The sequence below is a fragment of the Balaenoptera physalus genome (assembly GCF_965194825.1).
Source record: "Balaenoptera physalus genome assembly, chromosome: 5".
Lineage (NCBI taxonomy): Eukaryota > Metazoa > Chordata > Mammalia > Artiodactyla > Balaenopteridae > Balaenoptera > Balaenoptera physalus.
In genome coordinates, this window is record NC_138884.1 from 118,389,853 (window position 1) to 118,403,493 (window position 13,641).

At 36.1% G+C, this 13,641-nt stretch overlaps 1 long non-coding RNA gene across 1 annotated transcript in view; it reads right to left on the minus strand.

Moving 5' to 3' along the window:
* Positions 1–320: 320 nt before the first annotated feature.
* Positions 321–13,641, minus strand: part of LOC309661379 — a 251,771-nt gene continuing 238,450 nt past the window's right edge. The window contains exon 3 of the long non-coding RNA XR_014263999.1: positions 321–8,945. This is a non-coding gene — a long non-coding RNA (uncharacterized lncRNA). The remainder of the gene's footprint in view (positions 8,946–13,641) is intronic.

A 13,641-nucleotide genomic window follows, 5' to 3' on the forward strand; every position in this document is an offset into this window, starting at 1 on the left:
AGCACATGAAAAGCTGCTCAACATCACTAATTATTAGAGAAATGCAAATCAAAACTACAAGGAGGTATCACCTCACACCAGTTAGAATGGGCATCATTAGAAAATCTACAAACAACAAATGCTGGAGAGGGTGTGGAGAAAACGGAACCCTCTTGAACTGTTGGTGGGAATGTAAATTGATACAGCCACTAGGGAGAACAGTATGGAGGTTCCTTAAAAAACTAAACATAGAAATATGACCCAGCAATCCCACTACTGGGCATATACCCAGAGAAAACCATAATTCAAAAAGACACATGCACCCCAGTGTTCACTGCACCACTGTTTACAATAGCTAGGTCATGGAAGCAACCTAAATGCCCGTCGACAGATGAATGGATAAAGAAGATGTGGTACATATATACAACGGAATATTACTCAGCCATAAAAAGGAAAGAAATTGGGTCATTTGTTGAGACGTGGATGGATCTAGAGACTGTCATACAGAGTGAAGTAAGTCAGAAAGAGAAAAACAAATATCGTATATTAAGGCATGTATGTGGAACCTAGAAAAATGGTACAGATGAACCGGTTTGCAGGGCAGAAGTTGAGACACAGATGTAGAGAACAAACGTATGGACACCAAGAGGGGAAAGCCGCAGGGTTGGGGGTGGGGGTGGGGGTGTGATGAACTGGGCGATTGGGATTGACATGTATACATTGATGTGTATAAAACTGATGACTAATAAGAACCTGCTGAATAAAAAAATAAATAAAATTAAATTTAAAAATTAAAAAATAAAATAAAATATAAAAAATCAAAAAAAATCAGTGAATAGCAATATAAAAGAATAACTTTAGCTGTTGGCACAATAGCTGCTCTAACAAATTCCAATTAATTTAGAAATATATGTGTATCAAAATTACCCACAAGAAATGTATCAAAAGCCATTGTGTGTGAAACCAGTGGCCCCACTGACATGCATTATATGTGGTTAGTCAGCATTTGCTATATCATAATGTTGTGATAACCAACCTCCAAACCTCAGTGACTTACAACCAAGGTTTATTTCTCACTCATGTGGCATGTTGGCTATGAGGTAGCTGTGGCCCCAAGTCTTTATTCCCAAATCCAGGCAGAAAGAGTGGCCCCAATTTGGGAAATGCTTTTCTACAGGAAAAGAACAACGGCAGCATGATGTATGGCTCTGAAACCTCTGCTCAGATCCGGGATGTGTCCATTCTGCTCATATTCCATTTGTTACAACTAGTCACGTGGCCGACACTGATATTTGAAGGGGAAGAATATTTCTCCCAGAGGGAGGGGGTCCCTGTAAGCACCATATATTTTAAACAAGCAATTCAGTTATCACACAATAGATATACTATAAATAGACACAATTATGCCCAAAGTCTCATTTTCCTACATACTCATTTTTATGAATAGCCTGAAAAAAGAAGTGGGAAGCCTGTTAAGAAATGTTTAAGTCACATGATATAAAATGATATGGATGAAGAAGAGAATGGCATTTTTTAATAAATCTTGCATGTTTGAATGTTGGTGGTCACCAGAATGGACATTCAATGCTAGAGGAAAGGTGAATGGACTTCTAACATTTTCAACATGAAAGAATTCTCTTTGACCATAGGTCTAAGCCCAACTGCACCATTTACTAGCTATAAAACCTAGGAAATCACTACATTTACATTAATCTGAGCTGTCTCAGATGCCAAAGTACTGTGAAGGTGTTCACATATATGTCAGAAAAGATTGAGAGAGTGAGGAAAGGCTAAATAGAGAACTGAAGGAAAGAGATGTACTGATCTCAAATCTAATTTACTGCATAGAACAGCCACCCAGAGTGGGAAGGAAACTTCAGAGGGCCCCCGATGGCCTGGGTGGATTATCTCTTTGAGAGGATCTTTGGGTCTGTATTAACAATGTGATTGCTTGAGCATTGATTTCTTTGCCTTAGTAATAATAATTGCCATCAGTTTAGTGATGTGCAGAAGGAACAAACCATTTTAGCTACCTCACTTCCTTAAATTAGTAAATGTACTCCCTTAATGCAATTTTGCAGAGTATAGAGACGTCTACTAGGACCTAGTCTCCTCTGGACATTTAAGTATAACAAAGTTTTCAAATCAAGAAAAAGGCGTGGAAGAAAACGAAAAACTATAAAGAAAAGTACCAGCCTTGGGGAAACTAACCCACAATACCCAAAAAACTACATCACCTGCTAAGTTAAGGATACGCCATTTGTAAGATATTAAGTTCACATACAAGTAAGCATTGGAGACATTATGACACAAAACACAGTTTTCAAATAAATTGGGAGCCTGGGACATATTAACATTTTTAAAACCCTAAAACATAAAATGAGTTCACGAATCAAAATGAGTGCCAATAAATTCATAAAATATATTGGCAAGATGCCATTGTGTGGCTTGGTTATTTGTGTTTTCGTGTATAGACACAGGTGGAGAAATTTTTACCAAATAACAAAAGAAACAAAGGAAGAGTTTAAAGGGCAGTTCTTTCATTGAAAATAATCAAATTGTGCCAGACAGAACATCTTTATGGCTTCCTTCTACCAGCAAGTTACCTCTGGTTTGAGGTCTCCCTTTGGCTGGATCCTTTGACCAGTGTTAGATAAACTCTAGTTTGACACCTGAGTCCTTTGCTGGCGAGAAGCCTCACCTCTTCTCTCTTTACTTACTCTCTGTTCCCTCCTATTTCCCGCCCCCTCCCCTTTCTCTTATGTTATTTCATTCCTTTCCTTCACCAAGGCTTTCAGTCTGTAAGGCTAAACATGAAGTCAGGGAGGTTTTGATAGTCTTTTTATAAGATTTTTCTAAAAATTGTTTACCTAAAAAGTTAAATTTTGGACAAATTTGAACTTTGCTATAGTTTAAAATTAGGAAGTCACTGGCTGAGTCTCAGAGATCCTTTGCTGTGTAGAGATTTCTGTTCTATCCATGGTTAATGGATTTGGCCTTTGGTATTGTGTTCCAAAAGAGTCCAAATTTGGAAAACCTAGACACGTGTATATATATATATATATATGACTACAAATGTCTCTGCAGCTCCTCCAGGAAGCAATTACAAAAATATTTCCATGGTGATTGGATGCACCTGATTTTGATACAGCCCTACTTAAAGCTTGTTTTCAGGAAAAAAAGACTGAGACCCACAGAGGCCCACTTTTCCCTGATATGCCTGTGTGTTTATAATGGATCAGAAAAAGTACGTAGTATGGATAAAACATTTCCTATTTGGATCCTTTTATAATCTCCTACAAATCTCAGGAAAATGCTAAGCTGAAATCTCTGTCTTAAAGGACAAAGTGTCTCAATGGAAAATACCAAAACATAGATAGGAGGAATAATTTAAGGGACATGGGGGTCTCATTTGGTGAAAGAATATCTCGTCTATATCTCTTAATGTTATACTTTGTTGTCCTTTAGCAGAATTTGTTTGGAATTACTATCGTGATGACCCATTTACCATATTTTAAATACATTCTGTGTTAAGGACAGTGTGTACTATTCAGGAAACAAACTCAAGGATAAAAAAGCATATGGTAAACATATGCTGGTGTCATACGTGTTGGTGGTTTCACAAAATAAGTAATATATACGTGAGCCAAGCAGATTGTGACTAATGGTATGTGCTGGCCAGGCATTCCATGATTTTGCACTTTGTTTCTTCTATCAGTTGTCGAAATATTCTTGTAAGCCCCCATTGCATTTAAAAATATATTAACATTTAGACATCAGTTCAAACACCTTTTTTACGAAAAGAACTACTCTTTGAGAATGTAAACAAAAATCTACAATTTCACTTTTTGTGTGAGGTTTTCTTAAATATATATAATAGCCATACCTGTTTTCAGAATTAATACTTTCACAAAACAAACAAAAGAAATCTTCTCAAATGTAAATACTTTTCAAAGAAACAAAGTGTACTGCAGTTAGAAAATCAAAATCCTTTACAATATATGAAACAGTCTTATTTAATTATTATACCTTCCAAGAACTAAAAAAAACTTCACTTTTTAAGAGGGCCCTTTTCATTTCAATGTCAAGCTTTATTTAACAGCATTAAGTGGTACTGGAATACTATCTGGTTTTTAAATAGTCATATCAATCTATTTCTTAGATTTGAAGGAAACAGGAAGACAAACATGTTAGATTTGTGTTATTTAATTTTTGTTTTCTTTTGAAATCTGAAAATTTTTACCTTTTTCAACTTGAGCAAAAGACTCAAAACTAAGAGAAATTAGAATAAAAGAGGTCTCTTGGGATATTTGTACATCTTCAATGAAGTTGAATGACACTGAAATTATATTTCTGAAACTTCAGAAAATAATAATGCAAAAACATATACATCTAAGAATCACAAAAGCATTCAAAATATTAATTCCATAACTATTTAGCATATTTACTAGTCATTTCTAACACACATGAAAATGAATTAGGAATATATTTAAACTATCATTGTTAGAAACCAAAATACTGCTTTGACATAAAAGCACAAAAAATTAACTATTCCAATATTTACTTCGGGAAGTTTTGATAACAATTTTTTTGCATTTGTTTAGGAGAATGTTGTTGCCTTATCATTTCCTTCATAAATTATTATAACTTATCTAATTCCAACTTGATACTCTCTAATCAACCTTCCACACTTCTACCAAAGTCATATCAGGGTGACTATGGATTTGACTATGTCCTTCTGCTTAAATGGTTCTCCATTCTTTCAGGATAAAATTCAGCTTGCTAGAGCACACCACTCATGGGTTTACATCATCTGACTTCTGTCTCCATCTTATATTATTTCCTGTCATACCCCATACCCTTTCCCTACCTATTTGCTATTGCCCAAATGATCACTCTCACTCGCCTTTTTATGTGTTTATTTGTTTACATGTCATTTCCTCAACCTAAAATATTCTTCCTTCCCATATTAACCAGATCTAATCCTCATAATATTTCAAGATTCAACTCAAGAATCATTTCCTCCTAGAAGTCTTTATGGACCACTTCTCCCTTCCCCTACTCAGAGGTCCATTTCCAATTACCAACTCCCTCACTGACATACACATAGCAAACTTTAAAATACAAAAAGCCAACAGATTGCAATGTAGAAAAATTAATTTCTGAATTAATCATTACCTAATGCCAAATCTATTATTGCTTTGGTTTTCTTTTTGGGACTACCCAATATGCATGCATGTACACACACACACAGACACACAAATGTGACACCAGCACTGGTGTCAGAGGCCCAATGAGGAGCAAAGGCCAGCAGGTGAGCACTCAGTATAACTGTCCCGTTTCCACCATTTGTTAGAGATCCCCACCCTTAGTTTAGCCACTGAGATAAGGTTATTTCACTCTGACTTCCTTGGGTTACTATCCGTTCTGCTTACTTATGGCCCCTTTTTTTTGGAGGTGATATTCTCTGATTAATACACAATCATCATTTTATACTACTGGATCTTAAACTCTCTTACAAATACCACCCCAGTTACTTTGTGATGGTTAGAATCACTACAATTCCTACTTTCCTTGTGAGAAACACCCATACAGACAACTTCATGATCTTCAAAGCTGCTCAAATCACTTTCTAAACATAATTAATCACTAATTCAGTTAGTATCAGACAAAGCGAAGTCTGATGCTACAGGTTCTGCTGCTAATTCACATCTATTTTAACTTCTGGAGCATCAACTAAGTTCTGGAGATAAACTAGACTGTAAGAAGCAAAACCAGCTGCATTTCAATGTTGAGCTTATAGTTTTGCCAAAACGAATCCCCATTTTATAAAACTGTCATCTGATTATTTGAGAATCGGATGCAAGAATTAGGTTCAACACTGAAAGAAGAAAGTCCTCAACCAGTAGCGAAAATAATTTTCAACCCTGAAAGATCCTACATACATAGTTTCAAGGTAAATAATACATTTTCACAGGCACACAGAATTAGCCCAAGGCCCCAACTGTGATTTACATTGGGTGGGAACAGTTAAGATGGAACTATGGTCATGAAGAAAGAGGCTATCTGGAGGCCCACCTTTGTCAGCATCAGGCCACACATGCCCTTCCTGACAATGCATGCCGGTGCTGACATACTTCTCCGTGACTGGCCCAACTACTCTTGTGTCCTGGAGGCAGACTGGCATCCCAGCTGAAAGTTTTAACAAGTACGGGAAAGAGGAGCTAAGCATTTGGAAGCACTTACTTGGTTTTTGTTTCTGGAGCAAAGCACTCTAGTACTCTGGGAAAGGAAGGAATGTGTCTTGTTTTTAGATAGCAAAGTGTTGAGATGCCAAGATGTGAAATGGAAAAAAAGATTAAGGCCTAGAAGAAAGTCAGTTTTAAGTGTCTGCCAAATAGAAATGAATTTGATCATCCTCTCTTACTTTCCATTTTGGTTTTGAATCTGACAAACTTTTTTGGTTAAGGAGGGATCTACCTAAAAACTGAGCAAAAAATTGGGTGTTTTGGTTACAGAGAAGCCGACATAAAAGAGCTGAAAATTACTTTGCTATTTCTAAGTAATTATCCATGTATCACTATGTCATATCAAAAACCAATAGAAATGTTATTTTAGTATGGATTGATTTTATTTTTCTCTTTAGGACTGAGTTTTCTTTGTAATCACTAAAAATTTAAAGATGAGGAAATAATAATTAATTGAATAACCTCACTTTCCTTCCCCTCGTTAACCTTGCCAAACTTTAACCAACAGTGTTCCCTGCTCACAAAATCCATAAAGATCCGTAAAGAATTGGGTTTATTCACAGTGCAAAGATGCTTCATGAAATGCACAGCCTTGGCTCTACGTTTATTAAAACAATCTTCCTAAGTTTTAATCTTTTAAAGATTCCAGGCCCAAAAGAAAAAAAAAAAGAATCTGATACATAAAGGATAATTTGAATACTCTTGAAATCACAAAAAAGGAAAATAACTTTAATTGCCTTTAGGAAGGATGGTTACATTGCATTTAGAAAGGATGATTTTCACCTGTGGTAACTTTTATAAGCCATTTATATATCCATTCAATGTATATTTTCTGATTATTTTTTTACATTGGAAGTAAGTTTGGAAATGTTTTAAAGAGAAGACTAAAAAAGTATATAATCATCCCTAGAATTTTAGAATGTCACCAACATTACAATTCTCCACATGACTTTATAATTTTATTTTTGCCATTCAGTTTTCTTCTTCCCCACAAGTAGAATCAGGTAAGTGGAGATAAGGGGCAGTGATACACATATTGATAGTGTTAGGCTTAAGAGATGAATGAAGATGGGAAGCTGTGGAGTGCTGAAGAGGAAAGCGATTCTTTTTCAGACCATGCTGCTTCTCAACCAGCAGAGCACCAGACAGAGGTAAAACACAAGTACGCTTGGAAGGAATAAACCACATTTTTGGACCATATTTCTTTTAGATAATTTTCACCTTCTCACCGAATCTACTTCCACAGCAATAATTAGTGCAACCAGCTTTACAAATAAGGAAACCAATTCCCAGAATCAGTAAAAGTCATAAAGCTATTAGGAGCCAAGACTCAATTTCCTGCGTGTTTTCTATTATGCCACATTTTCTCATTATTCTATGTTTTTCTCAATGAAAGAATGACGACATCATAATGAAACTCAACACAGTTTTGAAGAAAGCTTCCAGTGTTCAAATCTGGAATGTTCTCTCAGAGTAACAACTGAATCCAGAACATTCTCTCACAGTAACAATTGAAATCCGTAAGGTCCTCTCAGAGTAACAGATCAAAACTCAGTAATAAGGGCTCTCAGTGCAATCTTGTTCCAAATACCTCTGAGCTAGCTAGAGAAATTAAGGACGAGGAGAGCTAATCTGAGTCCTCCTAACCACGCAGGAGGGCAGATCAAAGTGAGCACTCAACAGCAGATACTTTAAAAAAGTGAAATGGGTTCTGCAGACAAAACAAGAAGTGACACTACTGTTCTCCCCCCATTTTCTCAACCTCTGTCCCAGCTGTCTTCTCCTATAGCAGATACCATGAAGATGACACTTTAGGGACCATGATTTGATAGCCCTGATGCTAAGGCTCTGGTCTAGTGAAAATTCAGAAGTCAGGTTGGATTTCTGCATCATTAACATTCAAATAAAAGGGTCATGGTATACCAACTGCATCCACTCTGCCTTGAAACCAAGGCACACGCCCCTTGCACGCCTGCCAGGGCCTGTTCCTCACTGCTCCATCTCCTCCTGTCATATCAATTTCTCTTCAGATCGAATAAATCTTTCGCCTTTTACTAAAGACTTCCATGGAGAGGAACAAGTGAGGCTCACAGCAACTTTTTGAGGCCTTGCCCTGGCAAGGCTACTTACTGATGTCCAAACGAAAGAATTATTGCGTTTTTTGCTTCTAACAGCAAAGCTACTTGCTGGTTTTTGCTAGTTTTTTTAACATATGTGTGTATATTAAAGCAAGTAGGATTTTCTGGGAATCTGTGTACAAATAGGGTGCCCGGTTTCAATCGAACTGGATCCCGCATGCATGCCGCAACTAAGAAGCCCACATGCGGCAACTAAGACCCAGCTCAGCCTAAATAGATAAACAAATAAATAAATGAATATTTTTTAAAATGCTGAGCTTACTTCTCACTGGCTCATTTCCTACTCAGATCTGCTTATAGGAGGGAGGGTCTAAGCATTATTGATTCACCTACTTTTTCTTGCTTAGAGAGAGTTGTTGTAACAGTACTAGGAATTAAAAGACCCTTGCAGCTAGGTCTTGATCAGTAAAACAGTACTCAAATTGTTTCCTCGTAACAGAACATTCTAAGCCAAAACACTCAGTGTAGCTCTAACCACAGCAATATTCTTTAAAAATACCTTCCATACAAACTTACATAAAAGTAGAAATAGATCAATTACCTGATGAGGCACTTTATGCAAAATGTGTCATCTCAGTTACTGCAAGAAAAAGGAAACAATCAAAGATCAGTAAATATCTAAACAATGAAGAGATCCACTCTTAGGTAACTATCTCCAAAGAAGGCATTTTTTGGTTGCCAAAAGCCAATTACATCTCAAAAGTCCACCCAACCCGTGCAACGCAGAGACATTCACAGCAGCCGCAGGAAGTGTCCTGTATTATTGGAGGAAAGAAGAACTTTATGGAGGTTTGTACTAATGTTAACATAACTAAGCTAGAACTACGTTTCCCAGAATCCCTTCCCTGTATGTTTCTGGTGTAGACATGGCCAAAAGAGAAGTTTTTGTGAGATTTGAAAGGCTGAAGTGAAGCTGCAAATGTGAAGCTCAATGTGGGTACCAGGTATCCCTGGAGGTTGTGAACTCCATCACTAATCTGCTGGCTTGGCTTGCTGGGAAGGGGCAGCAACTGCGCCTAGAGCTCCACCAGCTCCTACTGGCTCTCCTTCTGCTTCTCAGAGTCTGTCTCTCACTACTTCTATAAAGGACCTGCATTGTCAAGGCTGGAGAAAATGAGAGACAGAAGTTTGTCCTCATGGGTCCAGTATGTCCTCTCACATTCTATTTTTTCATCCTTTGCTTTGGGTCCAGCTTTTCTTTCTAACAGCTGACCACAACTTCAGACCACCACCAGACAGAGGGGCAGCAGCCTTACAGAAATTTATTCACCAGCTGCCACAACTGCATAATGTCTATTCCCTGTAATAAATCCCCTAGTCCTATAAGAACTCACAGTGGTTCCACTTCCCTTATTGATCACTGACTGGTACAGAATCATGCCCAGGGAACAGGGAGGGACTGGACCCTCATCAAGGAACTGGTGAGGAGTCTCTGGCTGAATTTCAGTATCCATGCTCCAGTGAAGTACCCCCCGCCCTTTGAATCTTGAATCCTGTGACTCACTTTTGACTAAATGCATATGGCAGAAATGATGTTTCATGACTTCTGAGGCTAGATCATAGGAAACTTGCAGATTTTGCCTGGTTTTCTTAGAAAACTCATACTGGGAGAAGACAGACATCATGAAAGAAGTTTGACTACCCTGAGACTATAATGCTGTGAGAAATCCCAGTGACTTTACTGGTGTTCAAAAAAGGTAGATAAGGCAAATCACACCCATAATAGAATGGAGTTCCTGGGTGGACCTAGTCTTGTTGGGAAATACAAGCTATAACAGTGCATTCATCCGCACGTGTAATGACCTTGTCTCCCTAGTTCCTCATCTCTCTGTACTGTTGCTGGTATTCTTATGTTCAGTCTCTCTTCACTCCAATCCAATTACACATCACTACTAGATTTAGTCATCTACAAGTATCATTTATTTTATCATCTTACTATTAAATAACTCTTCAAAGGGCCCCATTATACATGGGGATAAAGTCTAAAATCTTTCATCCATCTTCCATCTCTATTTCCATCTCCATTTTCTACTACCTCCCAGAATGAATTTCCCCACTCCAGCCAAAGTAATTTTTTAATACCCCTAGTTATGTCATGGCATTACTGCCACCGTGCGTTTCGTTACCTACCCTCCCAAAGGAAGACTTACAATCTTCCTATTTACCTGCATGAGTTGTACCCATCCTTCAACATGCAACTTAAATACTACTTCCTCCATGAAGTTTTCCAGTTTCTCTCTTTTCTCTTTCTGTTACATTTATTATAGAAATCTTACTTATGTTTTTCTGTATATTTTGATTCCCCAGTTATATAATAATTATATTGAGGAAAGATACTGTGTGTTATTCATCTTCATATTTCTCCAAAGAAAAGCATTCGCTGGATTGGTAAATTTGTTTATCTTCCTTCTTTTACCTTCTTCAAATAATGTACGTTAAGAGAAAATAAATTGTCTCAAACCATACTGAAGCAATCATACTGACAGCTTTCAATGAAATTGTTAGTAAAAGTATCACTAGCTCTGGTATTCACACTCAAAAGATAACTACGGAGTAATTTTACGTAATCTTTATAAGCATGAAAATCTCTTTTTAATTAAAAATATTATGAACTCCTCTCATGTTAGTGATTGTACTTTTGACACAATGCATAAGAGAAAGATACTCTGCATTCCATGTCACTTTAAAATGAGTTTCTATTTTATTAATCCCAGTAGCATGCAAATAAAATTAAAAATCATATTACAAATCTCTTCGGCATATTTAGTCTATAGTTAATAATTGACATAATATAGATTTTTAAGGCACCTTGCAAAAACCTAATGTCCTCTAATTCTCCACTCTCCTGTTCTGCTTTTGACATCTCTTTAAGGGATTATTTTTGAATAATCATCACTGTCTAAATGTCACTCTAGAAAAGTTCAGTTTGGTTTGGCAAGACCCCAGATGTTGAGAACTAGAGGAGTGATTATGTGAGTTATAGTATGTCCATGAAATTAAGGTTATGGGCACAAAAATATCATATTAAAATAATAGGACATTATTTTTATAATATTCCAAAAAAATTGTACATAAAGTATGAACAGAGATACAAAAGAAATGCATGGGAGAAATAGATTAAAGTGTTACATTTTCTTTGTATTTCTCAGTGAGAGTGTGGGTACTTATTTTTTAATCCATATGTTTACAGTTCTATAATGAATACACATTATGGTTTTACTGGGAAAAAGTAATACATTTAATTTCTTAAAGGTCAGAAATATTACTTAAACATTCTTTGCTTTGTGGCTCTACCAACAACAATTATCATAGTCCCAGAAACTACTCATTCATTCGGACCTAACTCACCATTAAAGAAACTGCACTCACTAAATGTACTGCTTTATCTATAAAGCAATACTTTAAAAAGCTATATTACATACAGTATGTCAAGCACCAGGGTTTTTTAGTTCTATATTCTGTGATTTTGTGAACAAGCCTGTGTTTTACCTAGCAGTAGGCTTGACAACTTTAAGGCTTTGATCATATTCCCTCTTTGCTTTCATGTTTCTAGCCTAAACCATCCGAATTTCTTGAATCGATATTCATATAGAAACCCCTTGATCATTTTACTTATTGTTCTCTGGGACTCATCCAGCTCTATTTTGTCTGAGGAGTGGTGACCTGGAGAATTTATAGTATTCCAGTTCTTAGACAATTGTAAGATGATGCTTTCTGATTTGTTTCCAATTTTCTTCATGAGGCAGGCCACTGGGTTGGTGCCTTGGGGAGCAGACTACAATCATTTCTAGGTTGCTTTCCTAGGTTATAACCAATACCTTGAAGCCATCAGTTCTATACTTCTTCCCTTTAAATAGGCCTCTTACCTGTACATACACATTAAACCTCATCTGTCAGTTTTTTTACATTCACGTAATTGAGAATTTATCTGTAAGTTTATTTCCATGAGCCTAACATCTCTTATATTGATATTAACTTCAGTAGAGATTTTATTATTCAGACAATTTACTAAAATGTTAATAGTAATAAACCAAAGTAAAAAAGAAATTGTTAGAGAATCTCCCCACTATCATTCTCCACTTAGAGAAGTGCTTATTTATTCCTGCCCTTTGTTTCCTGTCTCTAAGTACTTAACTCACAATAAAAAAAAACCCTCCACAATGCCATGGTAACTATTGGAAAAGTTTTTTTCCTCTGTCATTTTGTCTTCTATTTAATAGTTTATTTTTACAGCGTGTATTGAAGTAATCTCAGCATGTATTACAGATTCTAACAACTTATCAGGCACCCTACTGAAAGTCATTTTTTATGCTCTCCTACTGAAAGCACTTAAATCCAAGGGACTCCAACTGAGACACTTTCATTGGCAACTTACATTTGATTATTAGAAAGCCTTTTCACCCATAACACAGCATGTTCTGAATCTCAGTTATTCTGGAATGAATTAAAGTACACTGGAATGAAATTCCTTCTCAACCTTCTCGTTATAGCTGCCTTTTTCTTTTTTTGTTTGAGGTTTTATTCCTAAATGAAGTGTGAAGATTGTCTAGGGTTTAGAAAAGACATAGATGTAAGTATAGATGTAGTTATAGATATAAAAAGATAACTGGAGAGGAAATATTTTTCCAAGTCAATATTCAATTAAATTCCATCAAGTCTATGATCAAAATAATCTTGATTCACCATGTGGCAAGAAAGGGACAGTCCTAGTTCTACATTTCACTCTTTAAACATTAAGAAGAGATTAACATTTTAAAAAGTGAGTGTTGACCTTACATAGTACCTTACACAAAAATTAACCTTAGATATATAACAGACCTAATGTAAAACCTAAAACTATAAAATTTCTAAGTCAATCACAAGAGAAAAAAAATCTTTGTGAACTTGGATTAGGTGAAGATTTCTTAGGACACAAAAAGAAGTAAACACAAAAGAAAAAACTGATTTTGGAATTTATTAAAATTTAAAACTTCTGTGCTTCAAAACATACTGTCAAGAAAAAGAAAAGGGAAGACTGAAGCTGGGAGGAAATATCTGCAAAACAAATATTTGATAAAGAGCTTGTATCTAGAATACACAGAACTATTACAGCTCAGTAATAAAATAATCCAACTTTTTAAAATGAGAATATTTCAACAGACATCTCACCAAAGAAGAGACGGCAAATAACCATAAAAAGATGCTCAATATTAGTACTTATTAGGTAAATGCAAATTATAACCACAATTGGATATCACTACTCTCTAGGATGGCTGAGTTTGAAAGACTAACCGTAC